At 40.4% G+C, this 23,036-nt stretch overlaps 1 protein-coding gene across 1 annotated transcript in view; it reads right to left on the bottom strand.

Moving 5' to 3' along the window:
* The window catches only part of PAK5 (p21 (RAC1) activated kinase 5), a 241,800-nt gene that overhangs the window by 130,056 nt on the left and 88,708 nt on the right, over positions 1-23,036 (bottom strand). The window contains exon 2 of the mRNA XM_070419915.1: positions 14,971-15,121. The gene's annotated coding sequence lies outside the window, so the exon portion shown is untranslated. The remainder of the gene's footprint in view (positions 1-14,970; positions 15,122-23,036) is intronic.

Below are 23,036 nucleotides of genomic sequence, written 5' to 3'. Positions count from 1 at the left end.
AAAAGAAGTCTTGCCATCTAAAAGTTCACATGGAAGAGATGCAGGTTTTATTTATTTATTTTTAAAATATATTTTTATTGATTTCAGAGAAGAATGGAGAGGGAGAGAGAGATAGAAACATCAATGATGAGAGAATATCATTGATTGGTCCCCTCCCCCTGCCTACTGGGGAATGAGCTGCAACCCATGCATGTGCCCTTGACTGGAATTGAACCCAGGACCCTTCAGTCTGCAGGCCAACACTCTATCCACTGAGCCAAAACAGCTAGGGTGAGATGCAGATTTTAGATATGCCCCACAAGGGTGAGGATTTTGCTTGGTTCACTGCTAAATCCCTAGCATTTAGGACATTGCCTATAATATTAGAGGTGCTCAATAAATATTTGTTGAAAGAATAGATTTTATCTTTTAAAAATTCCTTTATAGCTCTCTTCCCTCTGCCTTTTATACACAGCCATGGAAAGCCAGCTATTTTTTTGTTTATCCAGGCTATTCTGTTTGCCTGCAATGCCTCCCAGCCTGCTTTCTCCACCTGTCTTCTCCAACCAGTGTAAGTCTTCCCCTCCCAGAAAGGTTCCTCAGAGACTCAAGGTTGTCTGAATCTTCATATTCATGTCTAAGTCTCCTAACTTCTACTCCACTCAATCCAACACTTGCTAACATGATGCCTTTCATTTATTATTTTTGCATCATTGAATTTCATAAGCTTTCTCTTGCCATATAGACAATGGCTTCTTGAAGACTAGAACCATAGTATACACTTAGTTTGATTGAGGGTTTTTTAAATCTTTCTCACACTTAGCTTAGTGCTTAAAGCATATTAGACATAATTATGAGTTGACTCAAAAGGGAAGCTTTTAAACAATATTTGTTGGCCCAGAACAGTCCTACTTTATCTGGGAATAAATATTAATAGCTCTCTCATTTATTCTCAAACTAATCCTGGTTTGAACAATAAATTATGTTTTTACAAGTGATGGCCAACATTGACACAATTAAACATTGGCCATCAAGGGTCTCCAAGTGCTTGACAATAGCCCATGAGGTGAGAACTGTTTGACCATTGTGATCAATTGACATGCGCAATGCCTTTGCTACTTACTCTATTATTTGGATTTATAAAAGAAGATATCAAATCAAATAGTATGGCAAGTTGGATAAGTGGCTTGATTAATCTTTTCAGAACGTCAACAGATTGCTTATAAACCTTTCTAAGAAGAGAAGAAAAAAAATTGTCTAAACCCTAGTTGCATGTCCCCACTTTATACTTCTACAGCCTTTCACATAGGATTTCTTTTGATGTTTACAAAAGAAACATCTCCTCTCCTCTTAAGTAAATCGTGGTGGTAGATACTAATTTCTATTTTAGAAATAAAACAACTCCATGGACTTTAGTGCCATTCGGGCAGCCAGAAAGAGCAGCTGTATATCTCCTCTTCCCCCATTAAAATCCATGCTCTTTAGCTATCCTTCCACACCTGAAGACACTCACTTCCCTTTCCAACAGAAATGAAAACACTAGTTACAAAAATCAAAAAGAACTTCATCCAAGAAATGTTTGCAGACATGACATTTGCTATGCTTCCTAAGCACAGGGGTAATAATGATCATACTTCCCACTGACCTCACACTTTCCACTTTCTTAGGAATAAGCAGAGGAGGTGTTTTCACTTTGCTTCACTCTGTACTCGGCAACATTAAGAAGGGAGCTCAACACTGCCTTGCAGCCTGAAAGGGAGGCAGCCAAAAATGACTGAGGTCACCTGACTCCCAGGTCAGGTACGTTTGATTCTGCCAAATGAAAATTTCATAAAATAAAATGCCAAACTTCCCATGAAGGTTACTGTCATGAAATTTAATGTGCCTTTAAAACACACACATAAAATAATTGGAAGTTGACACGAAACCATCTTCTAATTTTCCCTATCTTTTCTTAAGTTATAGATGAGCAAGGTACGTGCTCTCTAGAGATTCTGAGTAGTTTTATGTTTTGAGCACTATTGGGAGGACAGGACTAAAACCTTCCATTAGGAACAAAGCCATTAGGAAGAGGCGAGAGTGTCAGCCGTGGGCTGTGACAACACAACACCCTTCTCTGTGTCCCCTGTATTTCAACCAGATCTCAGGCTCTCATATTTCATGCCACGTAAGCAAGAAGCTGCAAGAAGCAACTAGGACCACCTACACGTGTTTGGAATGCACAGTCTTGACTGTATCCTTAAAAGCCCTTACAGGCTCAGGGGCTCAGCACATGCTTCCACTTCTTCAGTTACTCCTCTGGTTTCCACTGCAGACACTTTCTCCTTGGCCCACATTCTGCCATGAAGAACAGGTGCCAAACAGGCTGGGATCTCTGATGGTCCATCCCAGTTGCTTCCTGTTGGGGCTGCACTTGTCCTGGGGCATGAGAAGTAGCAGAGAAACAGACTGTGGTACCTATTTTCCTCCCCTAAGTCTATTTAGAGAACTTTAAAGAAATATCTATGTAAATGAAGGGAAAAAGGTTTGTCTGCTATGATTTTTTTCTTAATGTGCAGAGATTGGGATACTGCAGGGAAAGGTATGGGACCGGTATAAACAGTAAAGCTCCCCAAAGCTCCACTCTTTCAAGATTTTAGGGTTTCTAAAAAGCTCTACATGTCTATGATAGTTATAAGAACTCCTGTTTCATACTTGGAGAACCTGGAAGACTTGGATAAATTGGACTATCATGCCAGCCAGAAAGAGGAAGCAGAATGCCTTCATCTCCATACACATGTGTATTTGCCATGGAGACATTGCATGTTGGGGAAGAATGGGAAGAACCAACTTTCAAGCCCCCAGTTCTCTCACACCTGTGATAACAGGGATACTTGGAAACCTCCTTTAAGTTGCTCAGAGGTCATCCCTGAGCTGCAAACTCACTGCCCAACCATGGCTGCCCATTGAGTTATTTATGTGCTATTTATTGCACATAGAATACAGAAATCTCCACTGTTTACAGACATCAAACCACACCCTGCCTCCTGAGACAGACCACTGCCCACACCCTAGAAATCTTCTGTGCACCCTCTAGAGTTCTAGCACCATAAACTAGTTTTTTTTCCAGTTTTCAAACCACAATATAGTTTTGTCTATTTTTGTATGCCATGCAAATGGAGTCACACATACATACTTTTATGTGTCTGGCTTCTTTGGCTCAACATAATGTCTGTGAGATTCATCCATGGTGTTGTATCAATAGTGTGCTCTCTTTATTGTTGCACAGTATTCCATTGAATGAATAAACCAATATTTGTTTATCATTCTTTTGTTGTTGAACATTTGGCTTGTTTTCAGTTTGGGATTGTTATAAATAGATTCGTTATGCACTAATTTTTCTTGGATATAAACCTAGGGGGTCTATGGATGAGTCATAGCGTAGTTTTGTTGAGAGTTTAAGTTGTTTCCCTGTTACACACACAGAATCTTTGCTGTGCCTGTAGCTTGTCAATATAGTATCCATTAGGCTTGTAAGTTTTACTAAGGAGAAAAAAAACACCAAGCAAAAAACCCAGAAAGCAAAAGCAAAAATAAGTAAGACATGAAAGTTATTTTCTTTGACACACAATAATCAAATTGCCATGCAGATAGGATTTACTTTCTGAAACTCATCAATTGCAAGCTACATGTCGTTTATTTGAACCTGTCTGCAGGCTAAATTAAGTTTGCAAGTTGCCTACAAATGTGTTTTGATTCATTACACAATCGGGTTCTTCGTTGCTTGTATATTTTTGTTTATTATAAATAAATCAATGTTTAAAAAATGGCAGATATAATATGAAAAAAATCCAGCTTTCTAGTTTCTCTTTTAAAAAATTAGACATCTAGTCAACCTGTGCTACATTCCCATCGAGAAATAACAGACTTGGTTTAAGTGCCACTGCATTTCGAAAGGCATAGCTTTCCCTGTTTACACAGTTCCCACCACCACCTACTGCTTTTTATACTGCTTGGTCTCTGTGGGCATGAGAATGCCATGACTTGTCAGTCAAGTTCATTCACATTTCTCTCATTGAAAATACAGGGACTTGGCAATACCAAAGATGAGAGTGTTTGTTAAGAAGTTGTCTTTTTAGATCTCAAACTATGAAATATGAGGAGATTGTTCTAAAAAGTACTATAGACTAGCCTGCTTCCAATAAATGGCTGAAGTAAGAGGGACAGCTCAGCATATGTTGTGTCTCAGCGTTAAATGTCCAAGAGGAAATGCATGGAAAGAAGAGCCAGCTGAGCTTGCTTCACTGAGGAAACTTCACTCAGGATATGTACCCACAGGCTCAGCATTCTGATAAAATCTATTAACCATGTGAGCAGGATATTTGACAGTGAGAAAAGCAGTCCTTCTGATCTGTTCAATTAAATACTTCCTGGACCAAACCCAATTCCATTATGATTGGTGCACTGGGCAGTTTCTAACTGCATTTAGTAATTTTCATGCTGCCAAAGATGTTAGGAGGGAGCCAAAGTGACTTCATTTTGATATTATGCAGTCTAGATAATCTGAAGATTCCTTATGCTAAAATACAAATATATCCCGGATACATTTTTAAAATGAAAAATTAGGTCACTAGATTGTTAAGGAACTATCTGAACATCCCTCGACCCACCAAAATACATGAGAGAGAAATGGAACCGGAGAACCCATTGAGAGAATAAACTAATGCAAAAGGCAGGAGAGACCTAAGGGAATGTGGCGATAACAACACTAATCCAGAGACCTGGCCTTACCCTTCCCAAAGTAAGGCAGGGCAATTAAGCAAGCCTGAGAGACAGAACCTGGAATGGAACTTTGAAAGAAGGTGAAAGTTACCCCTGACTCTATTTATAGGAAACAAAGCAATACTCTCCATAAAAACATCCCCAACTTAGGCCCTAAGGATTCCCACATATATAATCAAGCATTAGCTACCACACAAGGAAAAACATCACCAATAATAAAAGTTAACAAACTGGCTTCTACATCATGGTACTTCGTGTCTTATAAGTAGCAGATAAACACAAAATAATAATGTATAAAGTGTAAAAATTACTAAAAATGGAATAAAGATGAACATGAGCTGACTGTCATGATTCCTTTGCCATCTGTGAAGTGAGTTAGATGTGGGAACTTGGGAAGGGACAAGGATATTCCATGGTCATATTTTCTGGATTTTTTTTCTTCTGATTATTCAAATTGTGCAGCATCCCAATCAGCCATACAATTATTTTGTTGCAAAGATTTCCAGGCTCTCTGAGCCATTGTCGATCTTTGTAGTCCAGGGAACCCTGACTGGCACTTTAAATTTGCTACCGATTATGGTAGTAACGTCTGCTTTATCGCTAACAGTAGTGCTACTACTCAGTCTCTGAGTAGCAATACTAGGAAGCTCACCCCAGCAATACTAGGAAGCTCAACTCCCAGCTTCTCTAAACATCTACTGATGACAGCCTTTAGCTTTTCAAAGGAGCCAACAGCCCTCTCCAGAGAACACCTTACTGTTTTGAGGAATGAAGTGTCCTCTGGGCCTTCATAGTCAGTTAGGCACATACTCAAGTGATAGGTTCTGAGATTGTACCTAAAACCATCCTAACATCCATTCTAACTCTCTTCCCTAGGCCATCTGACCCCCTTTTTCAAGGCTGTGTCAAAGAAGTTGTAGAACTGTCTTCTCCATTTGCTATGGGTTATCAAAGCATACAGGCTTCAAATAACCATCCTAAAAAACTATCAAGTGTCTGACAAATTGATTGAATCTTGAGTTATGAATGAGTGCCCCTGTATCAATAAATCATCTCTGACCCATCTTTAGTTTATTTTGCCTTCCCCCAAATACATTCCAAGTCCACTCTCATGTGGGTTTCCTTGGCTCTGAGGGCACATATCAGCCAGGTACTTCCATTTTTCAATGGGTAAGCAACTTCTTCCTGGACAAGGGCTGATATGATATTTCTTCCGCTGAGATACTTCTTTTGGAGCAATTGGGAGTAGCAGAAAATGTCTTAAGGAGAATAAGAATCATCTTAGGAGGCACCTGCTCTTAAGCCATCAGGTGTGGGAGGCTGTTCCTCTGTCAGGGGAGAAAGCATTGTTCCTGTCTTCTAAGATGGTTTAGGGGAATTTAGGAGCTCAAGGTTCTCAATATCACTGAGCCCATGAACTCAACCTAGGTCTCAGCATCCTTGTCAGGGCCATGAGTTTGACATAGGAGACCTTAGAAAGCTGTGCAGTCTCCTTGGCAGCTCTGCCAACCTTAAAGCGGATCCTGGGCCTGGATTTCATCACAGTCTGCCCTGCAATGACCAGAGACACATCTCTTTCAAAGCTGCCATAGACTATGGTGATGGATGGAAACTACCACCTTTTGTTGGAAAGCACAAATGTCAAATGATAATGTTGTACATCTGAATGCTGTAAACCCCTGTTACCTCAATTTAAATAAAAAGCTGCCACAGATGACCTCTGGCTTTCAGAGCAGGCCTGAAGTTGGCAATTAACTACCCTCAGCCTAACTTTTTTGTTGCAGGTCAAAAGAAAGGAGGAGAGTAGTCACCCTACTCCACAATCATCATTGCAATGATCATTTATATTCATCGTTGATATTCACTGTAAACTGCAGCTACTAGATCTCCCAGCACCTGACCTTCCACTTAAGTCTTATCTCAATTTACTACAGGTGAGAGCTTAAATAATTGTGGTGACCCCACCCCATAACAAAGAAACAGAATTTCTGGAGGATGAGGCCCAGAAATCAGGATTTTAAAAAGATTCCCAGATGATTCTAATGTGCAGCCAAGGTTGAGAACCACTGCTGTACAGGGACATATGCCTTGGAATGGGCCATCAGAGAGAAACACGGAGAGGGAATGCATCTGCTTTACTTCTCTCTCTCTCACAGGACAAGCTACTAAGGATCTTTGTCAGCAGTTCTCGGCCAGGTACAATTTTGTCCCCCAGGGCGACATATGAATAAAGCTATTTTTTTGTTGTCACAACTGGAGAAGCTACTGGCAAGTAATGGGTAGAAGCCAAAGATAATGGTAAACATACTATGATGCACAGGATAGTCCTCACACAAAAAATTACTCCGTCCCAAACATCGTTAGTGCTACTGTTGACAAACCCTGTTCTAGGTGCTGGCGATGCCAGGAGAGCATGAGAGGTGCATACGATGTGCCTGACAAAGCAACCCAACAGAAAGACGACACAGAAGCTATTTCACAGGCAAGATAACACAAAAGGAGAACAAAACACGAAGAGATACAGAACCTCATTAGCAACCAGGGAACTCAAGTCGTGGTGAGATACCATTTCACACTCAATTGAGTGGCAAAAATTCAGATATTGAGAACACCATGCACAGGGAGAATGGCTCTCAAGGGGAATTCCCATCTACTGCTGGTTGGGAGTGTAAACTGCTTCCATGTCTTTGGGAAAGATTTGAGCACACACTTATTTATGGTGACTACTCAGCACTAAATACCTTGCAATCTAGGAAACTCCTCAGATCTAGGAAAACTGGGATGATTGGTCACCTGTCTATCTCGTATCCTAGCAACCCCTTTCTGTCTATGTAAACCTGAAAAACAGCTGCACGGGCACCGGGAAATATAAAGACAAATGATCATAGTATTTTCATAATACAGAAAATGGAAACGATAGAAATGTCTATTTACAGGAGAATAAATAAATTGTGATATAGTCGCACAATGGGATATTATTTAGCTAGAACATGAACTACAGCTATATGTAGCAACATAGGTGAACTTTAGACATGTAAGTGTTCAGTGAAATGAGCAAATCTGCAAACTATATGAATATGAGATCATTATCATAAAGCTCAAAAGGAAGCAAAAATTAATAACATGTTCATGTTTGGTTCTTTTTTAAGCCAGGAATTGACACAAATGTAGGATAATGGTTACCTTTGGAGGGGAGGTGGGGAAATGGAATGGGAAGGCATATGCTCTCCAAAGAAGAACTAATAAACTAATCAATGACTAGGTTCCTGGAAAGTGTTCACTGGATTTTGTATCTTTGCTATTGGCTTTAACTTTTATTTACCTTTAGCTATGTTGTTTTTGTTTTTTGTTTATTTTACCTCTTTAAAAAGTGCAACCTTTATCTCACTTTTTAGAAATAGGGAACAAAGAATCACCAACATTTCCAACAACAGTGGCTATTTGGGCCCGGGTTCTCCATTTGCAGGTCTTGCCAGCATTTATTTCTGCAAGTTCCCATTTTGTCTCCAGGAAGCCGGAGATGCTAATGTCAGTCTGTTCAGCCTCACACTAAAATCTGCTGCACCTGGTGACCTGGGAGCACATCATACTTCAAACGCAGGGCCAGGAGAACAGTAAAAGTCACTTAGGAAAACTGTACAATAAGGCTCCTATTTTATTCACACAATTCAGTCTCAGAGTGAAAATAATCCATAAACTGAAAATTACCATTTCACATACACATCCCGATGGAATTGCATGTGCACAGACCCAAATAAAAACCTGCCCCATAAACTTGGTCTTGTGAGAGTCCAGAGCCTTAGAATTTCAGTATGGGACCATAATGCAAAAATCCTTGATAGGTTCCCACAGAAACCCACTCACTATGCTTAGCCTGCTCACGGAAGGTGCCTCACACAAAAAGATCCTATCACATAATCTGTACCTTTGCATTACCCCCTGAAGCCACCAACACAGAGGCTGAAAATCCTTGCATTTAGACCCACTCTCAACCTCACATTTTTCTCCAGGGTATTTCCTTCCTCCCTTCCTCCCCTCCACCTCTCCTCCTTCTTTTCCTTTATGAAATCCTACAAATCCTTTCATAAGAGAAAAATCTTAACCATATTGGTACAGTAACCTGTCCACACAACCATTCGCTCATTTATCTTTCCATTTGCTTATCACGTTTTCATAAGCATATTATTCTGCCTGCAAGTTCATATTTATTTTCCTGAATTCTGATACATTTATAATAATAAAAGCATAATATGCTAATTAGACCAGACAGCCAAACGACCTTCAGGATGTCATTCTGGCCATCCTTCTGGATGAAGCCGCGACAGCAGGGCCGAGGCAGAGGCAGGTAGGGGCAATCAGGCAGGCATGCAGAGTGGTTAGGGCGATCAGGCAGGCAGGCGAGTGGTTAGAGGTGATCAGGCAGACAGGCAGAGTGGTTAGGGGTGATCAGGCAGGCAGGCAGGCAAGTAAGCGGTTAGGAGTCAGCGGTCCCAGATTGCAAGAGGGATGTCCAACTGCCAGTTTAGGCCTACAGGGATTGGGCCTAAACCAACAGTCGGACATCCCCCCGAGGGGTCCTGAATTGCAAGAGGGTGCAGGCCGGGCTGAGGGACCCCTTCCTCTTCCATGCATGAATTTTGTGCACCGGGCCTCTAGTTTTATATATTTCCTGTTATCTCATGGTGCTTGACCCTTCTCTTTCCCTCACCACTATATGCCTTAATTGCCCAGTCACCTGACAGCATTATGGGACATTATGTTTCTGTGTTTGAACGTACTTTCTTTCTTGTCTTACATGGCTTTCTACTTTTTCTGGCTCAGGAACACCTATTCACCCCATGAAATTTAATCTGGATGTTTCTATTCTTGGTAGACTGCAACCTAGATCTTCCTTTTCTTGCTCAATGCCCTTCCAAAATGTGACCCTGAAGCTCCTCTCACCTAGAGGTAGAGAGTCTATTTCCAGGTAGCCCTGTGATTTCCTTTGCCTATACAATGCTGCAGAAGTAATTGTTCTAAGCTTAGGCCTCAAGAAGCTTGCATACTTTTGTTCTCTCTCTCTCTCTCTCTCTCTCTTTTGTTAATCCTCATCAGAGGATATTTTCCCATTGATTTTCAGAGAGAGTGGAAGGGAGGGGGAGAGACAGAGAGAAACAACAATGTGAGAAAGACACATAGATTGATTGCCTTCCACATGTGCCCCAACCAGGGCCCGATTGAGCCTGCAACCCAGGTATGTACTCTTGATGGAATCAAACTTGGGACCCTTCAATCCTCGGACTGATGCTCTATCCACTGAGCCAAACTGTCTAGGGCTAGTTCACTCTCTTAAACATTCTTTGGCCACCGTGTGAAGAAACCTAGGCTGCTGGAGAACTGAGCTTAGCTATGTCTAATCATGTAGACTATTCAGTCCTCCAGCCAATGTTCCACTGATTGCAAACGAATGAGTGAACCTGGCTAAGATCAGTCAAAAACCTGGCCAGATGAGACCTACTCAATTCAATCCATGACTCAAAAGCAATAATGCTTATTGTTTTGAGCCACTAAGTCATGGTGTTACTTTGTTAGGCAGCACCAACTGATCATCCCTTTCTTGATTCTACTGACAGCTACTAGTATAGCATACTTCCATTATAGCCCTTACATCACTACACATTTTCCTGTATTTCTCTTCCACAAATGTGTGAGCTCCTTGAGAATAGGGACAAAAATATAAGTAGCAACTGCCAACTCTTCAATCAGAAAAATATCAATAATTAATTGCTTAATTAAGGGTTACAATGATGCCCAAGGGATGATTTTGGAGGCACACCAGAGTTTGAATCCCAATTCTGTTTCCTATATGTGTTATTCCAGAGAAATAGGTTAACCTTGCTTGACCTTATCTTTTCATCTATAAACTGAAGACTAGAATAGTATATGCTGCAGGACTGTAGTGATAAGATATATATATATCCCCACCTCCCTCAACTTGGCATAGAGTGAATGCTCAACAAGTAAGAATTAAATGATAAAATGCACATAAGCATTTAGTATAGCACATGGCTTACAGTTACTCAATAAACAACAGTTCTAGTAACATGATCTTGATTATCAGCATTGTTGTTGTATCACTTCTTATAGCAGAAAATATTAGGTGCTCCACCCACATCCCCTTGGAATTTTTAATTTCTGTGCATGCTGACCTGATGGTGGCTTCCAATGGCAAATACTCAGGTCTCTTTGCCTGAGGGCTTCCTCTGGTTGCTGTAATCCCCTTGGTCTACATATATGGTAGATCACAAATACCTGGGAGTTAACATCATCCACATCCTCCTGAGGGGAGCAGCCCTCATCCAAGTCAGATGGGAGAAGATGGCTACAAACCCGTTTCCTTGTCTTTAGTTAGGATAAATCCAAGATATTCTATACCATATCCCAGAATTGTCCAATGAGACCATATTCCTCTTGATTACAGCAGTGACAATGCACCTTTTCTATCTCCTCTCTTTTCCCTTCTCACATCCCCACTCCCTACAAAAGCATACTGGCATCACCTTCCAAATAACATTCAAATTTTTTGTCTTTTCATCTGATTGTAGGGAATCCAACCTAAGACACTACTACTCTTTGTTTTATTTTATCCTTATTGCTCCAGAAACAAAATACTTCTTCCTAGCCTTTTAATGATCTACCCAGCTAATCAAAAGGTTGTATCCAACCTAGTATATGACAAGACCAACCACAGAATATGGTATAACATTTTTAGGTCTTCTCAGATGTATTCACATGGCTCAATTCTCTGAATATGTGAAGACAGGGTTAAATTGCAGTTGATCTTGGGTACCTCTGTGCTTATCTTAAAGGGCACCTGGAACCATGGTATTGATTCTTGGCCAAGACAGAAGTGAAATGCACCAGCTGGTGATTTACAATATGCTGTTAAAAGTCCCAAACTCCCCCAGAGGCATCCTGTACCCGCTTGTCTACACTGTTTAGTGAACCTGTATGGATTGATGGTTTGAACCTGTTTACCTATTCACAAAGCCTGCTTTTAGCTACTGGAGCTGTGAGATATAAAACACCCCTCAGTGAGCCTGAGCCTTGGCTCCCCTGAGATGAAGGTGTCGCACATGTATTTCGGTGGTTCGTGACCAGAAAATGAAGTGCATCCTGTGTGATGGAGAAAGGACCCTGGGAGCTGTACCAGCAAGCCTCAGTCCTCTCTGATGTTTGCCAGGCTTGCTTTCTCCTGCTGTACCATATCCTCTATCCTTTGCCTTTATCACAGCTTTACATGTTTTCTGTTGTTGTCTTTTTAATATGATTGTTCTTTTTTTAAAATATATTTTATTGATTTTTTACAGAGAGGAAGGGAGAGGGATAGAGAGTTAGAAACATCGATGAGAGAGAAACATCAATCAGCTGCCTCCTGCACACCCCCCACTGGGGATGTGCCCGCAACCAAGGTACATGCCCTTGACTGGAATCGAACCTGGGACCCTTCAGTCCGCAGGCCGACGCTCTATCCACTGAGCCAAACCGGCCAGGGCGCTTTACATGTTTTTTAATTGCCTGACTCTGTAGAATTGCTGCACTGAGGCTGGTTTCTGACAACTAAAGCCTTTTTATAGGGTGTAGGGTAAAGGGAGGGAGGGTTGTTATAGCACCCCAATTTAGTGCTATTTCAGAAAGTTGTGAGTACTAGAAAGCAGGGCTCTGTACTTTGCTGAGCTCTTTGGCTGAGTTATCATGAAAATTCTTCCGAACAAAGATACTGTGGTTGTTTTATGCTCCAACAAAGGTTGCTGGATTATTAAAATGTTGGTGCGACCTGCTAAGGTCATCACCTAATTTCTTATCCTCTCACCCCTCCTCTTGTACAATGGGCACATACTTCAGCATAGGAAGCCCTCACTGTGGAGGGGATTAGTTTCTCTGGCTAACATTGTTTAAACCCACATATTCTTGTCTTTTTAAAACACCAATTTTAAGTAGTATCTTAGTTTTTCCCGCAATGTCCCACTTAGGAATAATCCAGTATAAAGTTTCACTCTTGAAGTCTAAACCTCTAGTCCTTGAAATACTTACTCACAGGTTTCTTATCAGAAAGAACACCCTTCACTCTGCCTACCTCTCCTCTTCTGGGCAACAATGCTCTCAGAAGTGAGAAACCAGGCAAGGAGGAGGAGAAGAGTTGCAAAAGCTCTTGGAAGGCTCCAGTTGCCATGTGTTATATTACAGCAGTTCTCAACCTGTGGGTCGTGACCCTTTTGGCAGTCGAACGACCCTTTCACAGGGGTCGCCTAAGACCATCCTGCATATCAGATATTTACATTACCATTCATAGCAGTAGCAACATTACAGTTATAAAGTAGCAACGAAAATAATTTTATGGTTGGGTCACAACATGATATTCAAAGGGCCAGAACCACTGTTATAAGATAACTTGCCTAGAACACAAGGTTTCGGGGAATAATTTTATTTCTTTTCACAATTTGACATCAACCCCCTCTAAGTTTCAAAAGCAAGGCCACAAACATATATACCATAAGCTGTTCTTTGAAACAGCAAAGTAAATTACCATTTGAGTATTGTATATTGAAACACAAATGAACAGCATACATATCATATGAAAATTAGAATTATGTTGGGGATTCATAGAAAGCATTGGCAGTTACTTAGTTTAACCTACCTGAAGTAGATGCAAAATATTCAAAATCCATTAATCCCCAACGTCCCGTCCCTAAGCCAACTACATTATCTCTTACATAGGTGACAGCAAATGAATGACTCTCTAAGGGTTCTATCTCCTTTGAAGTAAAATGAACTTCACATCTCAAGGGCTCGTCAATGTCATCTTCTACCTCATGCTTCTGCAAATCCCATCTCAAAGCAACACAGGTCTGCTTTTTGAGCCTTGCACATATCCATCCAGATCCCGGTTCATGGCACATAAAGTGTCCGATCTTCACACCTTGACTCAGCTGGCTCTTCTTCATCATTCAACTCTCAGCTCAAAATTCTCTGAGTGGCCTTCTCTGACCCCTGAACTAATCACCCACTATCTCATTATCTGTTCACCATGTTCATAAACTTTATTAATGTCTGCATGGATTTCCAATTTTTTTGGCATTTACTTACTTACTCTTCTCCTTCCACTAGACTGTCAGCTCCTTCAAGGCCACACCCTTGCCTTTTTTTTTGTTCACTCTCATATCCCTAGTGCTTAGAACAATTTACAGGCACATAGAAGTCACCCAATAAATATTTGTTGAATAAATAAATGTACTTTTCTGCTTTTTTGCTATTGCATAATTTTACTGTGAAGTAATCACAATAAGTCTAGTTAACATCCTTCACCACATATAGTTACAACTCTTTTTTTTTCTTATGATGACAACTTTTAAGATACACTCTCTTAGCAACCTCCAAATACACAGCCTGGTATTATTAACTACTAGAGGCCCTTGCACAAAATTCATGCACGGCAGGTGGAGGGTGTCCCTCAGCTTGGTCTGAACCTTATTGCAATCCAGAACCCCTCAGGGGATGTCCAACTGCCAGTTTAGGCTCGGGATCGGGCCTAAATCAGAAGTTAGACATCCCTCTCGCAATATGGGACCGCTGGCTCCTAACCATTTGCCTGCCTGCCTGACCACCCCTAACTGTTCGCCTGCCTTTCTGATCGCCACTAACCACTCTGCCTGCCTGCCTGATTGCCCCTAACTGCTTGCCTGCCTGCCTGATTACCCCTAACCGCCTCTGCCTCAGCCTCCGTCTCAGCAGCTTCATCCAGAAAGATGTCCGGAAGGTCATTCTGCTGTCTGGTCTAATTAGCATATTATGCTTTTATTATTATAGATTGTCACCATGCTGTATATTACATACCAGGAAATACTCACTTTATAACTGAAGTTTGTAACTTTTGACCCCCTTTAGCCATTTGGCCCACCTCTTATGCCCTCCCCTGCCTCTGGCATCCACCAATCTGTTCTCTGTTATCTATGAGTTCAGTTTTTTAAAATGTTATTATTTTTTTTTAGATTCCACGTTTAAGTGAGATCATATGGTATTTGTGTTTCTCAATCTGACTTATTTTACTTAGCATAATGCTCTTAAGGTCCATCAATATAATAAACAGACAAGTTTCTTTTTTATGGTCGAATAATATTCCATTGTGGTATATATGCAAACTTTACAATAAAATTTTAAAAGGCAACATGATAGCATAATTTATTCCCCTACCTTTTTACGATGGCTGTGGATGAATCAGACTCCAGAGGAGTGTGGCTCTTATTTGTGTTGTGCAACTCTTCGGTGGAGCTCTTCAGTGTTCTTCATTTTTCCCCCGTGTCCATTTTGGCAAGAGGTGGAAGCATTTTGCCACAGTGTATTTCTGTAACAACATGGTACCTCCATGAGTCAGAACCCCGCCAACATTATGCTCAGTTTAAAAATAAACATATGACCTCATTTACTTCACATTCTCCTGCATGCTGTACATCCTTTCCAAACTGTCTCTATCACTTCCTCTGGCGTACAGCTACTGCTCTGTATATCATTACCTGACCACAGCCAGGCAGTGTGAGACTCCCCTCAGCACCTTGCCTGCATCTTTCTCTAGTTATCCCACAGTGAGTCCATGTCTCCAACATGGGGAGCCCCATGGGGATGGGAACTGTGCCTTTGATTCCTGAATCTCTGGGGCCTCGTCCACTGACTTGCAATCACACATGTTTAATACAGTCATGTCTCATTGTCTGCAGTAGCTATGTTCTATGAAGTTGCCAAAAACACTGAGCCATTGCTTTTAGGGGAAACTGGGATTAAGTTTCTGCTCGTCTCTGGCCCCCCAAATTTCCATCAATGGACCAATATATAACCGTGATTTGTGGTTTTATGTGTGCTTCTTTTGAGAGACACCTTATTTAATATATTGTTGATTCATTAACATCCAACTCACAGCCAACAGCACTATAACGCATGCCTGAATGAAACCTATCTAAGACATATCTATTCTCTCTGTAAGGCACACCACAGCCTCCTTTCAGTTAGAACACTAGGCAACCCTTCAGCACTAGGCTGGGGAGCCATTTCAAACAGCAGAATCACCAACAAAAAGAACAGGAATGCAAATAACCTGAGAAGGTGAATTTGCAAATAAAAATCCATCTAGAATAATAAAAGTATAATATGCTAATTAGACCAGATGAACTTCTGGACGACCTTCCAGATGAAGCTGGGGCTATGAGGGAAGCCTGGGTCCTGGGTGCCAGAGGGAAGCCTCTACCGACAGCCAGGAGAAGGAAGGCCTACTCTTGCGTGAATTTCGTGCATCGGGCCTCTAGTAAATAATAAAGATAGACTGTATGCACATTGGCTGAATCAAGGTTATATGTAGATCCATAAGTTCCCAACTTTGCTTCTAGTTCAGCACAGCACTGCTATTTAAATGAGTAAATAACAAATACTATGGATAGGGTAGAAAGAGACTAAATCCAGATTTTATGGGTTTATGAAAGGTCCAAGAACTGAAAGCACTTATTTTCTCCTAACCTATTAAAAGGACACATTCCAGATCCTAGTTCTTTTCTTCTTCCTGATATTAATCACTGCTCATCCAATTTTCAGACAAGTGCATAGAAACTTTCCCGAAAATAATTATAGGTTTATAGTCCACCTATTCACTATGGGAAAACGCAAACTGCTCCCAGGAGACAGCTCCATTTTTCTCCTTGGATCATAATAAGAAATACCTGCTTTTATTTTATTATATGCATCAGTTGACTGTAGGCACAATGTACACACCTAGCACACTGGCATTTTCTGCAAAAATGCCAATACTCTGTGACATAAAAAATGAAGGCTTTACACTTTAAGTATCTACTTTCTAGTGCATTTAAAAATATTTAAGAGTTCCATGGGAATTCTAATTTTAAAGCAGATTTATGTTTTAAAGCGTTTGCAAAGATTTTCCCATTAAGTTTACTTCTCGGTATGGCAAAGTGGTTATATTTAACCTCGATTTATTTGTAGTTCATGGAAAGGAACTTGTTGGTAAATCACCTTCTTAAAAGCCTGCCCTATGTGTCAAACTACCATTGCTACGATCAGTAGGACTTGCTTAAATGCAACGTTGTGTGTACGTAACAAGAAATCTTAGGAGAGTGATTCTGAAAGCTCAGTCTTATGCGCTTTTAATTTAGTTCAAAATGGGTTGCCAGACAGGGGGATGGGTGAAAAAGGTGAAGGCACTAAGAAGTACAAATTTGCACTTACAAAATAGTCACTGAGATGGAAAGTACAGAATGGACAATATAGTCAGTAACATACAATGTATGGTGTCAGGTGGGTACAAGACTTATTGGGGGCATCACTTTGTAAGTTATAAATGTCTAACCACTATACTATAAACCTGAAACTGATATAATATTGGATGTCAACTATAATTGGAAACAAAATAAAAATTTAGTTCAAAATCAGCTAAAATATAGACATAATTTTCTTTTAAAGTCCTATGATAGTCTCTTCATATATTTCAGAATATCAGAAGAGAAGTCACCTTGTCAAGAAATACAATTTCAAGATTGATATAGCCATATGGGTCTACTGCATAACAATAACATAATACATTTTACAAAAATAGTCTTGATCCAGAAAAACAAAATGAAATGAATGCATCTTATTTTTATATTTCATTAATAATACTATTATTACACTTTATATAGAATTAACCAATATTTGTTTGAGCTTATTTTGCAAGAATTAGCATTACTTTTAATTTTCTATTTATTCTATAAATAACCAAGTTAATAATAAATCAAATGCCATCAACTTACTTTAATATGTAGATCACCATTAAAACTCTCCTGTCAAATTTCTTTCTCTTTAAACATTCCACTAAGAAACCATTATCTACATATCTCTGATAAAGCCTCATTGCCACTACTAACTTAAAATATAGCAATCTGAGTATTCAGGAGGCTGTGTTCAGATAATAGCTATACCATTCTTAAGCTATTAATAAAGTACATCTTAATATGAGGTGCAAATGCCACTTGAATTTCATATGTAATGTTAACAATATTTAATATTTCTAACCTTTATGAAAAAGGGGTTAGATTTAGAATTGACAGAAGTGGCTCCAACGTATACTAGCTGCATGGTTTGGGGCAATTCATCTGAAAACTGGAGAGGCACACCATTTGGAGATAAAGTGAAAATGGCTTATGTAACATTCCTGGCATGACCTGTCACCTGTGCATAATTTGAAAAAGTTATACTTCACCCACATTTTGACTTACCAGCAAAATAAGCATGTCCGGAGCTGTGACATGTGTGTTATAAGAACAGAGATATCCCTATCAAAGAAACACAACTAACTTCTTCATACATAAGTCTATGCCATTTTGCACATTTTTTCCCCATGGATTCTCTGATAAACCAACCCCTCAATATTGGGCACCTTGATCATCAACTCAAACAGAAAAACAAGAACTTCATTACAAATGGCATCTGACTCTGAGATATGCATATATTACTGGGCTCACTGGTAAATTACTAAAAAACTCTAAGATTCTACTATGTACGACAGAACAGAGTTACCATCAACCATAAAGTACAAATAGTTTGGCCCAGTGGTTCCCAACCTTTTTTTGGTCATGCCCCACCTAGGCATCTCTAAAATCCTGATGTCCTCCCTGCCCTCCCGCCCATGACATATAATTCTTATTTTTCAAAAAGTGAATTCTATTCATGTGGAGGAAGCCTAAAAGGCCATTAACTTGGTCTAAGCTTTCAAAGAACATGGCATCCATGAAAGAGAGAAATAAAAGAACAAAAGGACAGTTGAAGTACTGAGAAAGAAATTATTAAAAAATAATAGTAATATGAAGTGATATGAAAAAATAGCAAATTAAGTTTCAAAACATATAATAGAGAACAGAAATGCTTAAATGTGCCACAATATATATTTATATACTGTATATGAGGCCCCTAGAATAATAAGAAATGCAAAAAAATTCACTGTTAACAACTCATTCTAGAATTGCCCCCCGTAAAAATCAAATTGCCCCCCTGTAGGGTGTGTGTCCCATGTTGGGAACCACTGGTTTAGATCCTACACACCTTTCCCCCCACACACATTCAAGGATGAATATCTGATGCAGATACATTTTAAGGTGTTATAGACCCAGGATGAAATGGGGCCCATCAGTCATGCAATCTTAAAATGTTTTTTGCATTATTCACCCTTTTATCCACTTCCCTTTGTACTCAGAGATGCAAATTTGTGAATGGTAGTTTTGATATGTGGTCTGCATTATTATGTTAGAAAAACAAGACTTTCTCTCTCTCTCTCTCTCTCTCTCTCTCAAAGAGAATAGGCTCTGTCCTTGGCCTCATTAATATTGAGTTCTGGCCAAATGAACTCCAGAATGGGTATAAAATCATGACAGATGCTAAACTGTCTAGGTTAAAGTCTTCCAACAACCCTGACACAATGGGGGTAAGAGGAGGAAAAATGAGTTTTATGGAGAAGACCTAATACACAATTTAGCTTTTAACCTTTTTATTATTCTTACTAAAATGGAATCTTTCAAAAAGAAATTAATATGGACCATCCTTCTTGAAAATACTACTTCAGCGCTGTGCCGTTTTTATAATAGCTTTCTCTTTGTGTATACTTTACAATGTGGGAAATTCTAGACCCTCAGCCAGAGGCTGTGCTCCGCTTCTAATAGGCAAACCCTAGATACACAAAGGGTTTCATTACCAGGTTTGACAGAGTAAAAGCCAAGCAGAGAACAAGCCGTCAGAGACAGTTTAATATAAACCTCCTCCGAGGAATTGGAAACAACATCACATTTGTTTCCTGCTACTTGCCTGCCCCTCTGTGATCTTTGTCTCTCTCTATAATAAAATATTTACAGCCAGAGCTCAGCATCCCTTCCTCTGTCCTCGGGGCTGGAATAAGGTATGTTCTGCTTCCGTGGGAGAAAGCAACATCACAGAAACACTAAAAACTTGAATAAATAACTTTGGGGCAGTTGAAAACCTAATCCACTCAAAATGGATCCATTCGGAACAAGATAACTGTGACACATGGGACTTCATTTTGCAGTAATTATTTATGCACTTGTTGACGACAGTGAATTCTCTCTAGGGAACCTTCTTAGGAACCTACTGAACTTGCCGTCTGTGGATTTCCTCGCATATGGGTTGAGAACTATTTTGTTTTTCTTTTCAAATAATAATGAAACTTGATTTTTAAAAACAATCTCACCTCTTCCTACAGGAAAATACCCTGTTTAGCTATCATGCCTCTATGAGACATTCCCCTTGAGACAAGGAAAGAATTTAGCCTTTTGGGATGGTAAACTAGAAGTAATGCTTTCACATGAATGCTCTTTTCATCCGGAAGAGCAGTTTGTAACATATTGGCTTACATTTTAGGAGTAACTGTTCCTTGTATTGAAAAACCAAGTGAACAATTAAGTGTGGATATACTGGTTTTCTGGTTGAATAGAAAAGGCACTTAAAATTTTTATTTGCTAGCTGCCCCCGGTTCTAACTCTATTGGTATGTACTTGCTTTTTAAACTTGATTGACTAAACCATTCTGTATCTGAGCTTCCTCATTGTGAACCCAAGGTAACAACAGCATGTACTCACATGATAGCACATACCCACCCAATTTTTAAAGGATTAAGTGAGATGATGTGTAAGAACTTCAGAAACTCTGAATCACGACACAACATTAGGTTCAGAAAAGTTATTTTAATTCCTACGTGTTTGAGTTATACAGAAATTAACTGAAAGTTAATCTGATACAGAAACCAGTAAAAGATAACTGCTCTAAACCTGGTGATGATATCTCTGGAACGTGAAGCGTCTCTAATCTCCACTTCAATGAATCTGTACCTGTCCATGCTGATCCTGCTGAGCTTAGATTTCCGAAGACACAGGGGGAGATAAAGGAATGGTGGGGAGACAGGGTAAGAGAGAAAGCCAGAGAGAGGAGGGGCTACCATGGAGTCCATTCTTATAATCAGTCCCCTCTTTAAAGCAAAGATTCCTAAGTGGGGGTCTGAACATCAAGTCCATGGGCTCAGGTAGATAAAAATTAGTAACAGAACCTGAATTATAAACAAATGAATGAACCACAGAACCTAGGCTCCCGAACCTGCACAGGCCTCTTTCAAGAAAAAGCCAGCCTGATTGACTAAAAAAAAATTAATTCATAGCTTAAAGGTTTATTAAAGTTTTGGATCCTAGAGTATGATCTTTTTAAGGATTATTTGCAAATTTGAGAATCTTCTCTCAAGTGTAAGATTTCAGGATCTCTGAATTGCCAACACTCAGCTACTGATTTGTCATCAATGTCCTCATTGACTTTGCTTCTGATATTTTTCCTGCACGTTAAGGAACAGAGATAAATGTATCATGAAGCCACTCACGTGTTCATGGGCATCAATGCCGGGCAGGGCCTTACAAAATGTTTACACGGTTATATATTTTTAAAATATGGGAAAATGTAAGATATTTTAACAACTGGTTAAGACAGCTGTCTCTTTGCATTCCAACTTCCTACATTATGCTTTCTAGGTGTTGCGTGGAGTTGGGGTGGCTACAGCTATTCTGGGGCTCTAGCTGAAAGAAAACTTAAGTTGGGGGTGCTTCTGGGTTTGTAATTAGTGGGACATATTTATGTGTTGTGAAGTCAATTTCCATTACAGTTCAGTTTTGCTAGTCATCCCAATGTAGCAATAGCTTCCAGGTGTTCTCTAACGCCCCTCCCCCATGTCTTCACTGATCCAGCCTCATGCACAAGGACTTGCTCCATACCCTGCAGCTTCAGCTATAATGTGTATGGAGGAAGTCAGACTCTTATAAAGCCCCTTAAGCCTTGCAACATGGGCATATCAACATGTTAAATATGCTAAACTGTAGTTGCAAAGATTCACAAAAAGTTTGTTTAAAAAGTCAACAAGGTTTGAACATACCGTTTTGAAGGTCTCATTAAAACAAGGAGCCCTAGCTGGTTTGGTTCCGTGGATAGAGCGTCGGCCTACAGACTGAAAGGTCCCAGGTTTGATTCCGGCCAAGGAGTGTGCAGGAGGCAGCCGATCAAGGATTCTCTCTCATCATTGGTGTTTTTATCTCTCTCTCCCTCTCCCTTCCTCTCTGAAATCACTAAAAAATGTATTTTTTAAAAAAGGAGAAGTTAAACTTCCTTGCTTTGATTGTTTAAGAAATGGAACCTTTTAATACCATCTTTATATTTATTTATTAAAGAATGAGGAGAAATTTGAGATCAAAGGCAGTGGTGGAGTAAATGGAAGCTACACTCATCTCCCAGAACAATACTGGAATTACCACTAAAATATATAACAATCAATCTGAATAACCAACTGACTACTAGATGAAGACAAGCCTTATAATCAAGGATTTACAGAGGAAGACAAATCAAGACTGGTAGGAAGGGCAGAGACACAAGGGCTGGCCCTGCACCCACAGGAGGCAGTTGAGATTCTGAAGGGCTATCTCTGCTGCAGAGCTTCCCCCTGAGGAGCGTGGGGTCTCAACTCCTTGCCAGGCTCCCCAGCGGAGAGCACCAGAGTTAGAAAGAGGTGTCCTCATAACACCTGGCTGTGCAATAAGTGGGAATTCTGTCCATCAGGGAGAGATGGGAGTTGGCTAGAGACGCAAGCACCCTCTTAAAAGGCCAGCACACAAAATCTTATTCACAGCCACTCACCCTGGCTCTGGCCGAGGAAGGGCAGAGTGGACTAGAGTCATTTGAGAAGATAAGGGAGTTTGTGGTGTTGGAGAGAGAGCTGAAGGGTCAGCCGCAAGATCCCTGTGCTGAGTCCCTCTCCCACATCGCAGACACCATCTTTCTTGGGGAGAGCACTCCTCTCCATGTGGCATCAGCCTGGGGGACTGCATTAACCCCACCCTCTGGTCTCCCAGTCATCCTATCCTGTGGAGCTCACACAGTTGTGGAGGAGTCAGCTGTCTGAACTAGGAAGCGGAGGTCCAAGCAGACTCAGGGGTTTTAGTAACTGAGTTGTGTGGCTGTGGGGTGGGCCAGTCACCTCACTTTCCTGTAAAACTGAGATCCACTAATCCCACCTTTCAGGCTTCAAGAAGCCCCATCCTTCCAACTGCTGATAACCCCTCCATGTGGAGAAATTCTGGGCAGAATCTGGGACAGACTGAGTTGTGTGGCTCTGGAGCAGGGACCACTCCTCCCACCCTCTGAAAGCCTGACCAATGTCTCCCCCTTACAGGAGATCCACTCCCCGTGGA

The sequence above is a fragment of the Myotis yumanensis genome, unplaced genomic scaffold (assembly GCF_028538775.1).
Source record: "Myotis yumanensis isolate MYYU_CA2020_CCGP unplaced genomic scaffold, mMyoYum1.0.hap1 SCAF_7, whole genome shotgun sequence".
NCBI lineage: Eukaryota > Metazoa > Chordata > Mammalia > Chiroptera > Vespertilionidae > Myotis > Myotis yumanensis.
Note: the sequence above shows the minus strand (reverse complement) of the source record. Positions and strands in the feature narration are given on the sequence as shown.